The following is a 14,795-nucleotide window of genomic DNA, read 5'->3' as shown; positions in this document are numbered from 1 at the left end:
CATGGTATCCCGGACGGTAACATCTCACAAGAGTGATCTTCCATGACTCCATGGTATCAAAGTCATACCGTCAGGTCTTTTACCATCATCTCTTGAAATACCTGGAGGCTGTACTATATTTGGAACACCTGCACTAGAGAAAGCATAAGCGAATATGTTATTCATAATATCATGTCTAACGTATTTTCCTTCTGCGCATTTCACACAAAAGGACTAAAAGTCCTTTTTAGCGTGTGAGAAGTTTCCAGACAGAGCCGAAGGCGAGGCCTGGAATCGAATACGCTAAAAAAGACTTTTAGTCCGTGGTACGAATAGTATTTTATGCCACTCAGCATCATAATATGCAAAATTTGCAAACTTTAGATGCCTCTGTGGCATAAAACGTTGTATGAATCACGATGCAAAGTACTTTATTAGGCTCACGATGCGTATTAGAGAATTAGAGCCTAATAAAGTACTTTGCACTGGATGTCATAGTCATAAATAACTAATATCATACCGGACGGGTCCTAGGCATGAAAAAGTATTTTTGACTAAGTTGCACACAAAGTATTTCTCATAGGAAAGATGGTGTTGTTCTAGCCAAACAAGCCGAACTCACCTCGTATCGATCCCACATCAAGTGCGTCAACATCATTTTGATATTATGTTTAACAAATTGCTAATCTCGTATTCAAGTGAGTAAAAATATTCGATAGCCTTGTCTTGTACTCGTATAATCGACTGATTATATTATGATGATGAGTGTCTTAGAATTTCAAGCGCTGAATACGACACAATCATATGAGTTTGATGGACAAATTGGGCTATAAATCTAAGTGGATTATCATGTTGTCTGAAATTTGTATCCGCCTTTGATTGAGTTTTACTCGTATGTATGTTCCTCGGTGTGGTGGCTGAATAACTTAAGTCAATGACCGTTGGTACAACATCTTAAATCTGTTGGAATTAGCCACTATGAGTCCACACCACAAATTTAAAATATTTCTTTTTTAAATTGTTGTATTTCTTCGGAGGTGTTCCGAACATGATAATTTTTATGCATGAAGATTGCAAGACGCGTAGAAACAAATTGAAATTTGGAAATAAAATTCTGGTATACGCGTCCAAACGAGATTTTAGGTATGCAAGCGTTCTACGATACAGACCACAGGACTAATCTAAAATATTTCCCCCGGCCAATTTTAAAATAGTTTAACTTGTCACCTCACATAACGTTAAAAAAGCTACATTCTGCTACGAGAATATGGTCTTCTTTCTCTGTATTTTTTAATAGAGTGTTTAAGTGAGAGAGATGGCGAAACGACAACCTATTGTTCCATCGCGAGGTCTGCTGTCAGATTCTTTTGTATTATCAACGGCTCCCTAGGTATCAAAGGTAGAGAGCCTTTGGTATTATCGATGACAGCAGACTCCGAACTGATTTTCCATCTCGTCCTTCTTAAACACCGTAGCCTTAATTAGCCTTAAAACTAGGCCCCACCACTTGGGTGGGTCATTTCCCTTGACTGACTATCAATACTTTCAATAATTCCAGTCTCAGTTGTCTTACCATTTTTAAAAAAGCTGTTGTTTTGAAAAACACAAAATTATAGCCAGATGAAAAAGCGAAACAAGAATGGTCTCTTAGTCTCTTTGCTACATCATTAATTGAGTATCTCTTTTATTTTCACTGGGTGTTTAGAAATCTCAAAATTTATTTAATTTTCTTAAGAGCTGCGTGAATCGAAGGTTCAGCGAGCGATGTTTTACATCCAATAAGTATGAGTACTTAAAAACTCTTTTAAAATGACATATTTCTTGCCTTCCTCTTGAATAAATTAAACTCGTGTGAATTACGGCCCTCGCTTCGCTTTGGTCGCAAAGTTCACACTCGTTCAAATATTCATAAGCCTAAACATGGAAAATAGGAAATTATAACACGATGTGATGAGGAGAGGCATTTTTGAGTATGTTATACATACACTGAGAAGAATACAAACAAACAATATTTACGATCCTAAAAAGCGCAATGAATAGAAGGTCTAGCGACGTACGTTTTACTCCTAATATGAGACTCCTATATAGTCTACAAAAAGCGCTGAAAATGTGGCGTATTTCTTGCCTACCTCTTGAAAAAATAAAACTCGTGTGAATTACGGCCCTCGCTTCGCTCTGGCCGCAAAGTTCACACTCGTTCAAACATTTTAGGAACGAAAAAAATTCTTTTTTAGAATACGGATTTCACGCAAACATTGTCGTATATCCCAGATTAGTCCGATTAAATTCCAATGTTCGAGTTTAACCACATGAATTACGCTACTGGTCGAAATTGATTTTTGAAGCCTCTGAGAATTACTAGAGCTATCAGTTTCTCAAGCAAAAACTCTTTTGGGAAGTACTTCTTAATTGTTACACCAGAAATCCAGAATTTCGCAACTCGTCAAATCTGGAAATCCGTTGCAAAAATGTCGTGGGATAACAAGTTATATTTACAATTGCTCCAAATTTATATTTATATTTTATATTTACAATTACTCACTACTCCAATATCATTCGCTGTCAATTAAAACAAAAAATTTGAAAATCGGGTAAAAATTACTCAAGTTATCGCGCGGTAACAGGAGAAAGCGTCTGTGTAGAATTTCTCCCATCTCGTTGTTCGAACATTATCCATCTGCAAACTCAGCCTCAAGAGTTTCAATCTTCGTCGATTAAGACAAAATCTTTGAACATCGTCTAAGAATTATGGAAGTTATCGCGGTAACAAGTAAAAAAATCTCTTGAGAATTACTCCCATCTCATTACTCCAATATTGCCCATCTACGAACTTAACCTCATGATTTCCATTCTCCGTCGATTAAAACCAAAATTTTGAAAATCGGTAAAGAATTACTCGAGTTATCGAGTCCACAAGGAAAAGCGTCTGTGTAGAATTTCTCCCATCTCGTTGTTCTAACATTATCCATCTGCAAACTTAACCTCAAGAATTTCAATCTTCGTCGAATAACACAAAAAATTTGAAAATCTGATAAGAATTAGGGAAGTTATCGCGGTAACAAGGAATAAAATTCTCTTTAGAATTACTCCCATCTCATTACCCCTATATTGCCCATCTACGAACTTAACCTCATGATTTTCATTCTCCGTCGATTAAAACCAAAATTTTGCAAATCGGTAGAGAATTACTCGAGTTATCGAGTCCACAAGTGTACGGACGTTTTCTGTATTTAACGTTTTTTGCCAATGTAGAACATTTTCAAAATATCAAAGTGAACTTAGCGTTACGGACATTTAAGGGTATTTTCTTTCATAAGACCCTGACTTTCAGTCAAGGGAACAACGAAATTGCAGTATAAGTGTGAACTCGCTCACCGAGAGAATTATTGTTACAATAATTCTCGAGGCTATACGAATTCACACACATACTGCAATTGAGTTGTTCAAGCCGAATGACATACACAATTTTACACGCGACCCTCCATGAAATACAGAAACAACCAAAGCAAATGAAGCATCATGAATTTGTACACATCGTTCAAGGTTGAACTTGAATGTATAGAAGGCGAATGAAAATAGAAACGAAACCGAAAATACACGATATAAAGACGAACGAGTTGATCGTTCGATGTGCATCACACTATTCGCTGACAGAAAGTAAGCTCCGCCTTCGTATCAAATGTCTCTCTTTGACGAATTAAGTAAAACATCGTCTGAATCCCTAGACCTGTTTGCAGGGTCTGCTTTGAGAGAGCTGAAAACGTGTTGTTTCGAATACCTTTTGACTGATATTCTCTGTTTTCATGGAGGGGCGCGTGTAATAGTGCAGTGCATGCTAGTTGGGAAATTTTTATTTTGACGAGTGGGAGGTTTGTAGCCCGAGCCACAAGTCAAAATAAAAATTTCCCAACTAGCATGTATAATGTTTTACTGCTAAGACCCCCGGAAATGAGTTTTAACGTTAGTGTCCGTGAAGGAAAACGAGTAAAAAAGTTTTATTTTCCTCAACTCACATTTATTGTGTCTACTATTGCAATCATGCTATTCATACCAACGTGAATGTGATGAAAATGTAACCCTAAATGTGGCAATTCGAATTTTGTGAATCGAAACAGATCATAAGCGATTCAACATTCAACTTTTCGAAAATAGCCATTCTACTGAACAGTTCTCATAATTTTTGATCACTCCTCAGCATGTTTTGCTGTTCTCGCACATAATGCTGACATAGTAGGAGAACGAATTTTCAGTTTAATAGGCCTTCGTTAGATTGATGAAAGACAACATGATGGCTGGGCCGTTGCTCCGACAAAAAGATGATAATATGGCGTCGCCATATAATCATCTCAATTTGTTCGCTAGCTAACGAAAAATCTCTTCGTTCCTCGTTTTTACTTTAAAAATAAATTTTTCATTGGAGGGTATGGGAACACTAAGTATATAGTCGTAACTGTTTTCTAAGATCAACGTCTCTCTGCAGCCCGATTTCAGTTTCACAAATTTCTTAAAAGACAACGATCGAAGAACCTCTTCCATGTACTTTTTGAATATGTAACGTAAGAACTTCTTTCCAGACGTCCTACGACTTTTTCTTCTTCTAAAATGTTGTCGGGCATCCTCAACTCATAAAGAAGGATTACCAATTTTTGTAGCTTCAGCACATCCCAGATAACTAACGGTTCACCACGTTACATTACTATGGAATTACTGTAGACTCACACGCAATTTTTTCTTGCCAAATTTATTGAATTTTCCAACAGGTCGAAATATGACTATAGTGAGTCCATCATCCTTCATATTGATGTGAGAAAATTATGCATACAAGGCCAGTCAAATCAGTAACATAAAACCTCAAAGTCTGTTAGTGTTAACGTTATGGGTGAAAGGCGAATCCGGTTGATTCAACCAAGAAGGCGTAAATGTCAGCCTCGTCGTCGGTCTAAAATGATAGAAATTCGAGTGAGGAAGATCAACATAAATTGTTCGTTTTGTCAATGGGTTACCGTGCCACTTCCATGCCCAGCGCTGATTTGAATTTTTATCATCAACGGATTCGTCTGTAAAATTGGGGTCAACGTTAAAGAGAGGGATTAGGATCACTAAGTTCACTAAGCCTTTAAACCGATTATCGCGCACAAATCAACTCACTTGTCGCTCTTCTCTACCGATTTTGTATTGCAGTTCGGCAATTAATTTGTATGAATGGAGTGGAACAACACGGTCATCATGATCGCCGGTAGTGAGAAGCACCGACGGATATTGCACATTCTTGTCGGTAGGCATGCGTACATTATGCAACGGAGAAAGGCGGTACAGATTCTCGAAAATGGTTTGGTTTCCATTATCAGAACAACCGTATTCCTCACACCAAGAGTATCCGATTGTGAATTTTTGGAAGCGCAGTAAATCATGAACTCTGATGGTGAAAATGTTTGATTTTTTCACCAAATTTTGATATGGAGTTTTGCGATAAATCATACCCGAACTGCGCCACAGCAGCACCATATAATTCGGGGCGTTGATTAATACAAGCTGTTACGAGTAGTCCTCCATTTGATGAACCAATAATTGCAATTTTCGATGCGATCGTGTAGTTTTCGGCTATCAGATACTCGGCTGCTGCATGGAAATCATTGAAAACCGTTTGTTTGTTGAGTAATTGTCCAGCTTTGTGCCATTGGGAACCGTACTCCCTACGGAATGTAAAAAATTCATCTTCCGTCAATGGAAAAAAAATCCTTTCCTCACCCTCCTCCCCTAATATTGGGAACAGCATACACTCCATTAAAATTTTGCATAAAAACTATTCGGCTTGGACTGAATTCGGGAACAATATCGATGTTGAATCCTCCATAGCCATACAAAAGAGTGCTGGCACTGCGATTACATACGAGATTTTGTTTGTGAATGATAAACATCGGAATTAAAGTTCCATCGTAGCTCGGATAGAAAACTTGCTTCGCGACGAAATTAGAGGCATCGAAGCCGGCAATTTTGATTTCCCTAAACACTTCCGGTTTGTACGGTTTGTGCTTCAGATCTATGCGATAGATTATTCCCGGAATAAGGAACGACACAACTCGATAGAACAGTTCGTTGTGCGATTTCGTTCCCCACATCGAATCCACGTAACCGCACGGTATGTCGATTTCTTGAATAAGACTACCATCGATCAATGAACGTACTTCCAGTCGGCTATTGACATTCACCAGATATTCCAGGACAATCTTGTCGCTGTTCAAGTAAATTTCTTTAATTTTTGTAATCGTAGATCGGGTTTCAGTCGTTGAAATTACTTGTCAATGTTGATCGCAAATTTCAAGGAATTACTTTCATGTTCGGGTACTAATGTGGTCCAACTTGCGGGATCCGGATTGTTTAGATCAACAGCTACTATCCGATAATTCGGAGCCCCATAGTTCGTTCTTAGATAAATCGTTCTACCCTCGGAGGTAATGAGCTAAAAATTTGAAACTGTAAAAGTCGAAGGAATCGGGCAAGTAAAAGTAACGAATAAAACTATGCGATTTCAAGAGTGTTGGCAAGATGAATCATGTGTTGGCTTCCACATTTTCTTTTTTACATTAGCCACAAGGCAAGGACTTACTGAATATTCGTTATCCAAACGATCGACAATTGGGGTAAATTTAAGTTTTGTCGTTAGCCTACCAGTGCGTTGCAGTTCATCTAATGAAGCGAAATAGACCATAGAATTGTCAATCTTTTTTGGGAATGTTACGAGATGTTTGCCATCATCCGTAATGTAGAGAGCGCCACTATGGGAAATTACAATGAGAAATTGTCAAACATGCCGAGAATTCTTTTTTTAAATTACATCAGCAGCTCAGCATCATCAAGCTCGAACAGAAGCACATCCTCCTCTTGACGCGTGCCTACACGATGATAATAAAGTTTTTGGTTTCCGTACTGGTACGTTTCTGTGCCAAGTGATGATCTCGTGGAGTTAGTCTCCCATTTCGGATAACACTAAAAGTCACATTCACTGTGTAGAGTAGTACGAGTCATCGTAACCAGGAATTTCCGTGCTTACCGCATAAAAGATGCCCAGTCCGTCTTTGCTCCAAACAATTGCTGAAAACTTGATGTCGTGAAGGACATCGGGATACTCCATTCCGCTGGATGTATTACGAAAGCGAACCGTTATCCAATCAGAACCGTTGCTACTTACACCTAATGCCACCAATTCACCATCTTCGGAAAAGGTTGTGTCACTCAGCTGTACAGTCCCATCATCAGACAAAGTATTGGGATCGAAAAAGACGAGTGGTTCGCCGTTCAGCGAATCTTGTACGTAGTAGACACTATTCATAGACAGAAATGAGCACATGGAAGAAACACCAAAAATCGAACAAAATTTACTCTTGGTTCTGCAGACCACTATTCATTGTGAAATAATATCGGTCTCCGTATCGTTCGGGGACGTCATATCTGGTGTAATTGTGGGTTTCGGTAATTTTCTCTTCGATTTGAGTCCAAATGGAAATTCCATCAAGGTAGTCCTCGGTCAGTTCGTTTTGGTCTTCGATGAACGTTTTTACTTCTTCAGATGTAGGATCCTCCAGATATCTGTACGGGTCAGCTACCTAAAAATTTTGTTTTTAGGCATGTTAGAGAGCCACGCCTTGGTTAATTCAAACATTACACAAAATTTTTTTTTTCTACAATCGATTTACTTTGGTTTGAGCTGACCTTAGTCACCATCACGCGCAAAAACCTTTATGTTTATAGATTTGGGGATTAATTGCAACAAAATATTGAATTTTGCCACTGGAATATAAGTGTAAATGTGCAAGGAATCCTATTTCAAAATAATTCTTTTTTATATTATGTCACCGTAAAATGTGTAGGACATTTCTAGTCCGTAACATATCGATTCTGAAGTACTTCCTTTTTTGAAAAAAATCGATTTACAGTTAGAGACAGTGAAATTTGAGCATAAATTTACTTCAGCTGTTTTTCAGCTGACTCACACAAACAATCACAACGTTTGTACGTCTTTATCTGTTTTTTTTTTGCACAACCACGCGCGTGCGTATTATCAGCTTCAACCGTACAAACAAGTATCAACTGTTTTCATTGTATGTGTGGATCAGCTAAAAAACAGCTGAAGCAAATTCATGCTGAAATTTCACTGCCTCCGACTGTAGCACATCATTAACTGAGAATATCGTAATTTTATAATTATGGAAATATGCCTTGGAGACTCACAGTTTCCTACATTTGTTGTAGACTTACTTACCTTTATTCCATAGTAGTCGTCCACCACGGACTGATCCCTTCTTACTGATGGATAGTCAAATCGTTGATTGTTAATCGATTTAGTTTTTAAATCAGCTGCAAAAACCAGCGAAATTGAGAAAAAAATCGTAAAAACTTGATAAACGTATGCTATCATAGCGAAGATTTATTTTTCTGTGTGATCATCGAGCGAATTGTTCTCTGTTACAATTTTATTCTAATACGATAAATGGCACAGACCGAATGTTCGATAATAATTTATTCGCCTTTAATAAGGTCATGTCATGTGCTGTAAGTGATTGTTATATTTTTTTAAACGAGATGCGCCGTTTCTATATTTGTATGAATTAGTACGTACTTTTTAGTCAAAGAAGTTATCAGTGCAGGGTCTATTTTTGGGGAAACATTATCTCATATTTACTTGAAATTTTCACATTTTTTCAGAACCTGTTAACGCGAACCTGCTCGTATGTTTCGGCCAATGTTCACTTCGATAATCGTATCTTGCAGTAGATAAATGACAACTCAAATAAACTTTTAAATATTTACAGTCTTGGAAATAAGAAAAATGTTTAAAATCAACTAAAAGGCGAAAACTATTTTGGACTAATATTGAAACTGGGCACCTTGCAGGTGGATCAGGTTACTTGACTGACGAATTTTTCAGAAGAAATTATTGATTTCACTCCTAGTTGTAGTACAATTTACGATAAATGCCCGAACATCTCGTCCTGCGTTATTAACGTCTGTAAAAAGCAACAATTGAATTGAAGTTTAGTAGATCTAAAATCGGCAACAAGTGGCAGGAAATACATAAAATCCACAATTTCGCCATTTTTCGTAAAACGAGAATATTCAAAATATGCCTATTTTTTTGGTTGTGCGGTATCAGTGACTCCTGTCTGGGTTAGTATTATTATTAATGAAGAGCTACGCCGAAAAGTTTCGCCTAATTCAAATTTAGTTACACCCTTTAATTTCCGAGATATGTGTTCCACATTACCAACCCGACCTTAGTCTACCATTAAAACGAACCACCTTCCCAACATTCGTACATTTTTTGATCAGTTCTACTTAACGACTGCACTAATTACTCCATACTTCTATTTCTTGATTTTTTCGTAGTTGTTACCCCCTTGTGGAAAGTACAGGGTGCTCCGAAAAAATTGATTTTGGTCAAATAATTTTATTTTTCCATAAAATCTTCGATACCATGAGGCATTCGTTCTCGTTTTTTCTATTTTATTTCGTAGACTTATCAATTATCTGGTGGATACTTAGTAAGTACACCACCAGAGATTTGTTTTTCTTCACAGTCGATTTTAATCAAATTCATTCAATAAACGTAAAAGGTTGTTCTCAAGCAGTTTTATTTGTTCCAGATCGTTTTCTATGGTCAGTCATCTCAATCACTCTCTCGTGTGAAATGGGAGACATGTAAGGAGTGTGTAGAAGGAATGGGCCGGATGGAACAAAGAAATTCCATCAAAAAGTAAAAGCTTATGATGAGTCTTTTTTCGCTTAGAGCCTTGATTCGCACGTCGAAATCAGTTAAGATTTGACCGATTTTTTTTTTGTTTACTCTAATATTCTACGTTCATGTTTAATAAGGGATGTGACACCCCTCTAACTAAAGGTGTTGTCGTAAAGCTCCTCAAAAATGGAGCACTAATTTATTTCACTCTGTTAGTCAGTTGTTCCCGGATCCCACCAACTCCTAAGCATTTCTATAGAGATTTTCGAAATTAGGAATAAGGTCAACGACGTCATCTCGTTGTTTCGGATCTATATATGGGTAATCACCAATCCATAAAATCCCCATACAACGAAGAAGTCCATAATGAAAATTATAGTGAGGTATGAGGTCATCTCATTGAGGTGTTGGATTTTTAGAGTTTCATCAGTATTTGTAATATGAGGTGGGTGTATCAACGGTGGTCCATAGAATTGGGAAGGGGATTTATCCGACATGTCTAAAGTTCTATCATGTTTCTCGAAGAATTTGGGTTATTTTCGACATAACCAACTCTATCCCATGATGGTTCCTATGTTTTGGGATTCGAGGTGATAATTCTACCATTTCACAACTTCCATCAGGTTTTTCTATGAATTTGGCTTATTTTTGACACAACCAACCTACTTCCATGATGGTTCCCCGAATTCGGGAACAATAGCAACATTGAATTCTCCATAGCCGTACAAAAGAGTGCTGGCACTGCGATTACGTATGGGATTTTGTTTGTGAATGATAAACATAGGAATGAGAGTTCCATAGTAGCTCGGATAGAAGACTAGCTTCGCGACGAAATTGGAGGCATCGAAGCCTGCAATTGTAATTTTCCTAATCACTTCCCGGTTTGTACGGTGTGTGGGCCGGATCTATGCGATAGATTATTTCCGGATGTTCCTCAGTGCGAACTTTTCGAAAAGTCAATGACCATTGGAGGTTATCCTTGAATCTGATGTACTTAGCCACTATGAGTATTTACATCACAAATTTAAAATATTTCGCCTGGTCCAATTCAAAATAGTTTAACTTGCCCATACCTCCATGCATTTTTTAGCCCCGTACGAAGTACTGGGGGCTTATAAGATTAATATGCCGTTTGTAACACGTCGAATTGGAAGCAGACAGTAAGGGCAAAGCATTTGGTTATGTTAATAGATGTCGAATCCGCAATAAAAACAAGGCATCAGAACAGTCGGAGCGTATGCTGCGACTTAGCCCCGTACAACCCGTAATCCTATTTCGTCCGCAACCATAATACGTCCGTAGCCCTAATAAGCCCGGAACCCTAATACGTCTACAACCCTCTAATGCGTCTGTTACCAAAATGCAAGTCAAGTTAGGCATTGTCAAATTTACTGAAACGTTCGTTTTTAAAATTGCGCATAGCGCAATTACGAAAGCCCGTACGAAGTACCTTTCAAATAAAACCAACAATTTACGACATTACTTTAGAAACCCAAAATTTTTTGCCAACTTTCCATTGGGTATTCAATTACCTCTCAAATGAAACAAAAACTAGCAAAATCGGATGAGATTTACTCGATTTATGTGCAAAAAACACTTAGGGCCGAGTAGCGGCCTTAGTCCAAGGGCCCAAATTTGAAACTTTTTTCGCCACGTTCTTTTCGGTATTCAATTACCTTCCATAAAAAACTAAAACTAGCAAAATCGGATGAGATTTACTCGATTTATGTGCAAAAAACACTTAGGGCCGAGTAGCGGCCTTAGTCCAAGGGCTCAAATTTGAAACTTTTTTCGCCATCATTCTATTCGGCATTCAATTATCTTCAAATGAAACAAAAACTAGCAAAATTGGATGAGATTTACTCGATTTATGTGCAAAAAACACTTAGGGCCGAGTAGCGGCCTTAGTCCAAGGGCCCAAATTTGAAACTTTTTTCGCCATCATTCTATTCGGCATTCAATTATCTTCAAATGAAACAAAAACTAGCAAAATCGGATGAGATTTACTCGATTTATGTGCAAAAAACACTTAGGGCCGAGTAGCGGCCTTAGTCCAAGGGCCCTAATTTGAAACTTTTTTCGTCACGTTCTTTTCGGTATTCAATTCCCTTCCATAAAAAACTAAAACTAGCAAAATCGGATGAGATTTACTCGATTTATGTGCAAAACACACTTAGGGCCGAGTAACGACCTTTGAGCCCTCCCAACAAGCCCACGTTGCATCTTACCCAAAAACAATGTTCAGCAACTTTGTTGTACTCGTCAATACCTTTCATTTGATATATCACAAGCAGCTATTGCGTGCGTATTTCGGTAGATATCGTCGAAAGACTGAAAAACACCTATAGGGCCCTAGCTCTGGACGGGCCGACCCTACCATGCCCATTTTCGAACTTGACCTTACTTTTGTCGATACCAATCGGGGAAAAAAAGAATTTTGAAAAAAGGTTGTGATTTACTCAAGCTAGAGGGGTCACGGACGGACGGACGGACATTTTTAGCCCCGTACGAAGTACTGGGGGCTTATAAGATTAATATGCCGTTTGTAACACGTCGAATTGGAAGCAGCCAGTAAGGGCAAAGCATTTGGTTATGTTCATAGATGACAAATCCGCAATAAAAAAAATGTCCGTCCGTCCGTCCGTCCGTCCGTCCGTCCGTCCGTCCGTCCGTCCGTCCGTGACCCCTCTAGCTAGAGTAAATCACAACCTTTTTTCAAAATTCTTTTTTTCCCCGATTGGTATGGACAAAAGTAAGGTCAAGTTCGAAAATGGGCATGGTAGGGCCGGCCCTTCCAGAGCTAGGGCCCTATAGGTGTTTTTCAGTCTTTCGACGATATCTACCGAAATACGCACGCAATACCTGCTTGTGATATATCAAATGAAAGGTATTGACGAGTAGAACAAAGTTGCTGAACATTGTTTTTGGGTAAGATGCAACGCGGGCTTGTTGGGAGGGCTTAAAGGTCGTTACTCGGCCCTAAGTGTTTTTTGCACATAAATCGAGTAAATCTCATCCGATTTTGCTAGATTTAGTTTTTTATGGAAGGTAATTGAATACCGAAAAGAACGTGGCGAAAAAAGTTTCAAATTTGGGCTCTTGGACTAAGGCCGCTACTCGGCCCTAAGTAGTTTTTGCACATAAATCGAATAAATCTCATCCGCATTTGCTAGTTTTTGTTTCATTTGAGAGATAATTGAATGCCGAATAGAATGATGGCAAAAAAAAGTTTCAAATTTGGGCCCTTGGACTAAGGCCGCTACTCGGCCCTAAGTGTTTTTTGCACATAAATCGAGTAAATCTCATCCGATTTTGCTAGATTTAGTTTTTTATGGAAGGTAATTGAATACCGAAAAGAACGTGACGAAAAAAGTTTCAAATTTGGTCCCTTGGACTAAGGCCGCTTTGTGGCCCTATGTTATTTTTGCACATAAATCGAGAATATTTCATCAGATTTTGCTACTTTTTGTTTCGTTTGACAGATAATTCAATACCGAAAGAAAATTGGTAAAAAAAGTTGCAAATTCGGATTCCTTAGATACATCGTAAACTTTTGTTTTATACTTGAGAAGTACTTCGTACGGGCTTTTGTAATTGCGCTAAGCGCAATTTTAAAGATGAACGCTAACAGTTAATTTACAAAAATACACAATGATGTCAAAAAGTACGCAATAAGGTTACGGAAGCATTTTGATATCGGACGAATAAGGGTTACGGGCTTATTAGGGCTAGAGACGTATAATGGTTTCGGGCAAAATAGGTTTACGGGTCGTACGGGGCTAAGTCGCAGCAAACGCTCCGACTGTTCTGATGCCTTGTTTTTATTGCGGATTCGTCATCTATGAACATAACCAAATGCTTTGCCCTTACTGTCTGCTTCCAATTCGACGTGTTACAAACGGCATATTAATCTTATAAGCCCCCAGTACTTCGTACGGGGCTAAAAATGTCCGTCCGTCTGTCCGTCCGTCCGTCTGTGACCCCTCTAGCTTGAGCAAATCACAACCTTTTTTCAAAATTCTTTTTTTCCCCGATTAGTATCGACAAAAGTAAGGTCAAGTTCGAAAATGGGCATGGTAGGGTCGGCCCCTCCAGAGCTAGGGCCCTATAGGTGTTTTTCAGTCTTTCGACGATATCTACCGAAATACGCACGCAATAGCTGCTTGTGATATATCAAATGAAAGGTATTGACGAGTAGAACATTGTTTTTGGGTAAGATGCAACGTGGGCTTGTTGGAAGGGCTCAAAGGTCGGTACTCGGCCCTAAGTGTTTTTTGCACATAAATCGAGTAAATCTTATCCGATTTTGCTAGTTTTTGTTTCATTTGAGAGATAATTGAATGCCGAATAGAATGATTTGGGCCCTTGGACTTAGGGCGCTACTCGGCCCTAAGTGTTTTTTGCACATAAATCGAATAAATCTCATCCGATTTTGCTAGATTTAGTTTTTTATGGAAGGTAATTGAATACCGAAAAGAACGTGACGAAAAAAGTTTCAAATTTAGGCCCTTGGACTAAGACCGCTACTCGGCCCTAAGTGCTTTTTGCACATAAATCGAGTAAATCTCAACCGATTTTGCTAGATTTAGTTTTTTATGGAAGGTAATTGAATACAGAAAAGAACGTGACGAAAAAAGTTTCAAATTTGGGCCCTTGGACTAAGGCCGCTACTCGGCCCTAAGTGTTTTTTGCACATAAATCGAGTAAATCTCATCCGATTTTGCTAGATTTAGTTTTTTATGGAAGGTAATTGAATACCGCAAAGAACGTGGCGAAAAAAGTTTCAAATTTGGGCCCTTGGACTAAGGCCGCTACTCGGCCCTAAGTGTTTTTTGCACATAAATCGAGTAAATCTCATCCGATTTTGCTAGTTTTTGTTTCATTTGAGAGGTAATTGAATACCCAATGGAAGGTTGGCAAAAAATTTTGGGTTTCTAAAATAATGTCGTAAATTGTTGGTTTTATTTGAAAGGTACTTCGTACGGGCTTTCGTAATTGCGCTATGCGCAATTTTAAAAATGAACAGTTTCAGTAAATTTGACAATGCCCAACTTGACTCGCATTTTGGTAACAGACGCATTAG

General features: G+C 38.4%; 2 protein-coding genes across 2 annotated transcripts in view; one reads left to right on the top strand and one right to left on the bottom strand.

The window, feature by feature from the left end:
• Positions 1-14,795, top strand: part of LOC119078420 (dTDP-glucose 4,6-dehydratase-like) — a 30,117-nt gene that overhangs the window by 928 nt on the left and 14,394 nt on the right. The gene's annotated exons all lie outside the window — the stretch shown is intronic.
• LOC119078418 (prolyl endopeptidase-like) overlaps positions 1-14,795 on the bottom strand; it is a 38,341-nt gene that overhangs the window by 19,361 nt on the left and 4,185 nt on the right. The window lies entirely within an intron of this gene.

The sequence above is a fragment of the Bradysia coprophila genome, unplaced genomic scaffold (genome assembly GCF_014529535.1).
Source record: "Bradysia coprophila strain Holo2 unplaced genomic scaffold, BU_Bcop_v1 contig_297, whole genome shotgun sequence".
Lineage (NCBI taxonomy): Eukaryota > Metazoa > Arthropoda > Insecta > Diptera > Sciaridae > Bradysia > Bradysia coprophila.
This window is presented reverse-complemented; position numbering and strand designations above follow the sequence as displayed.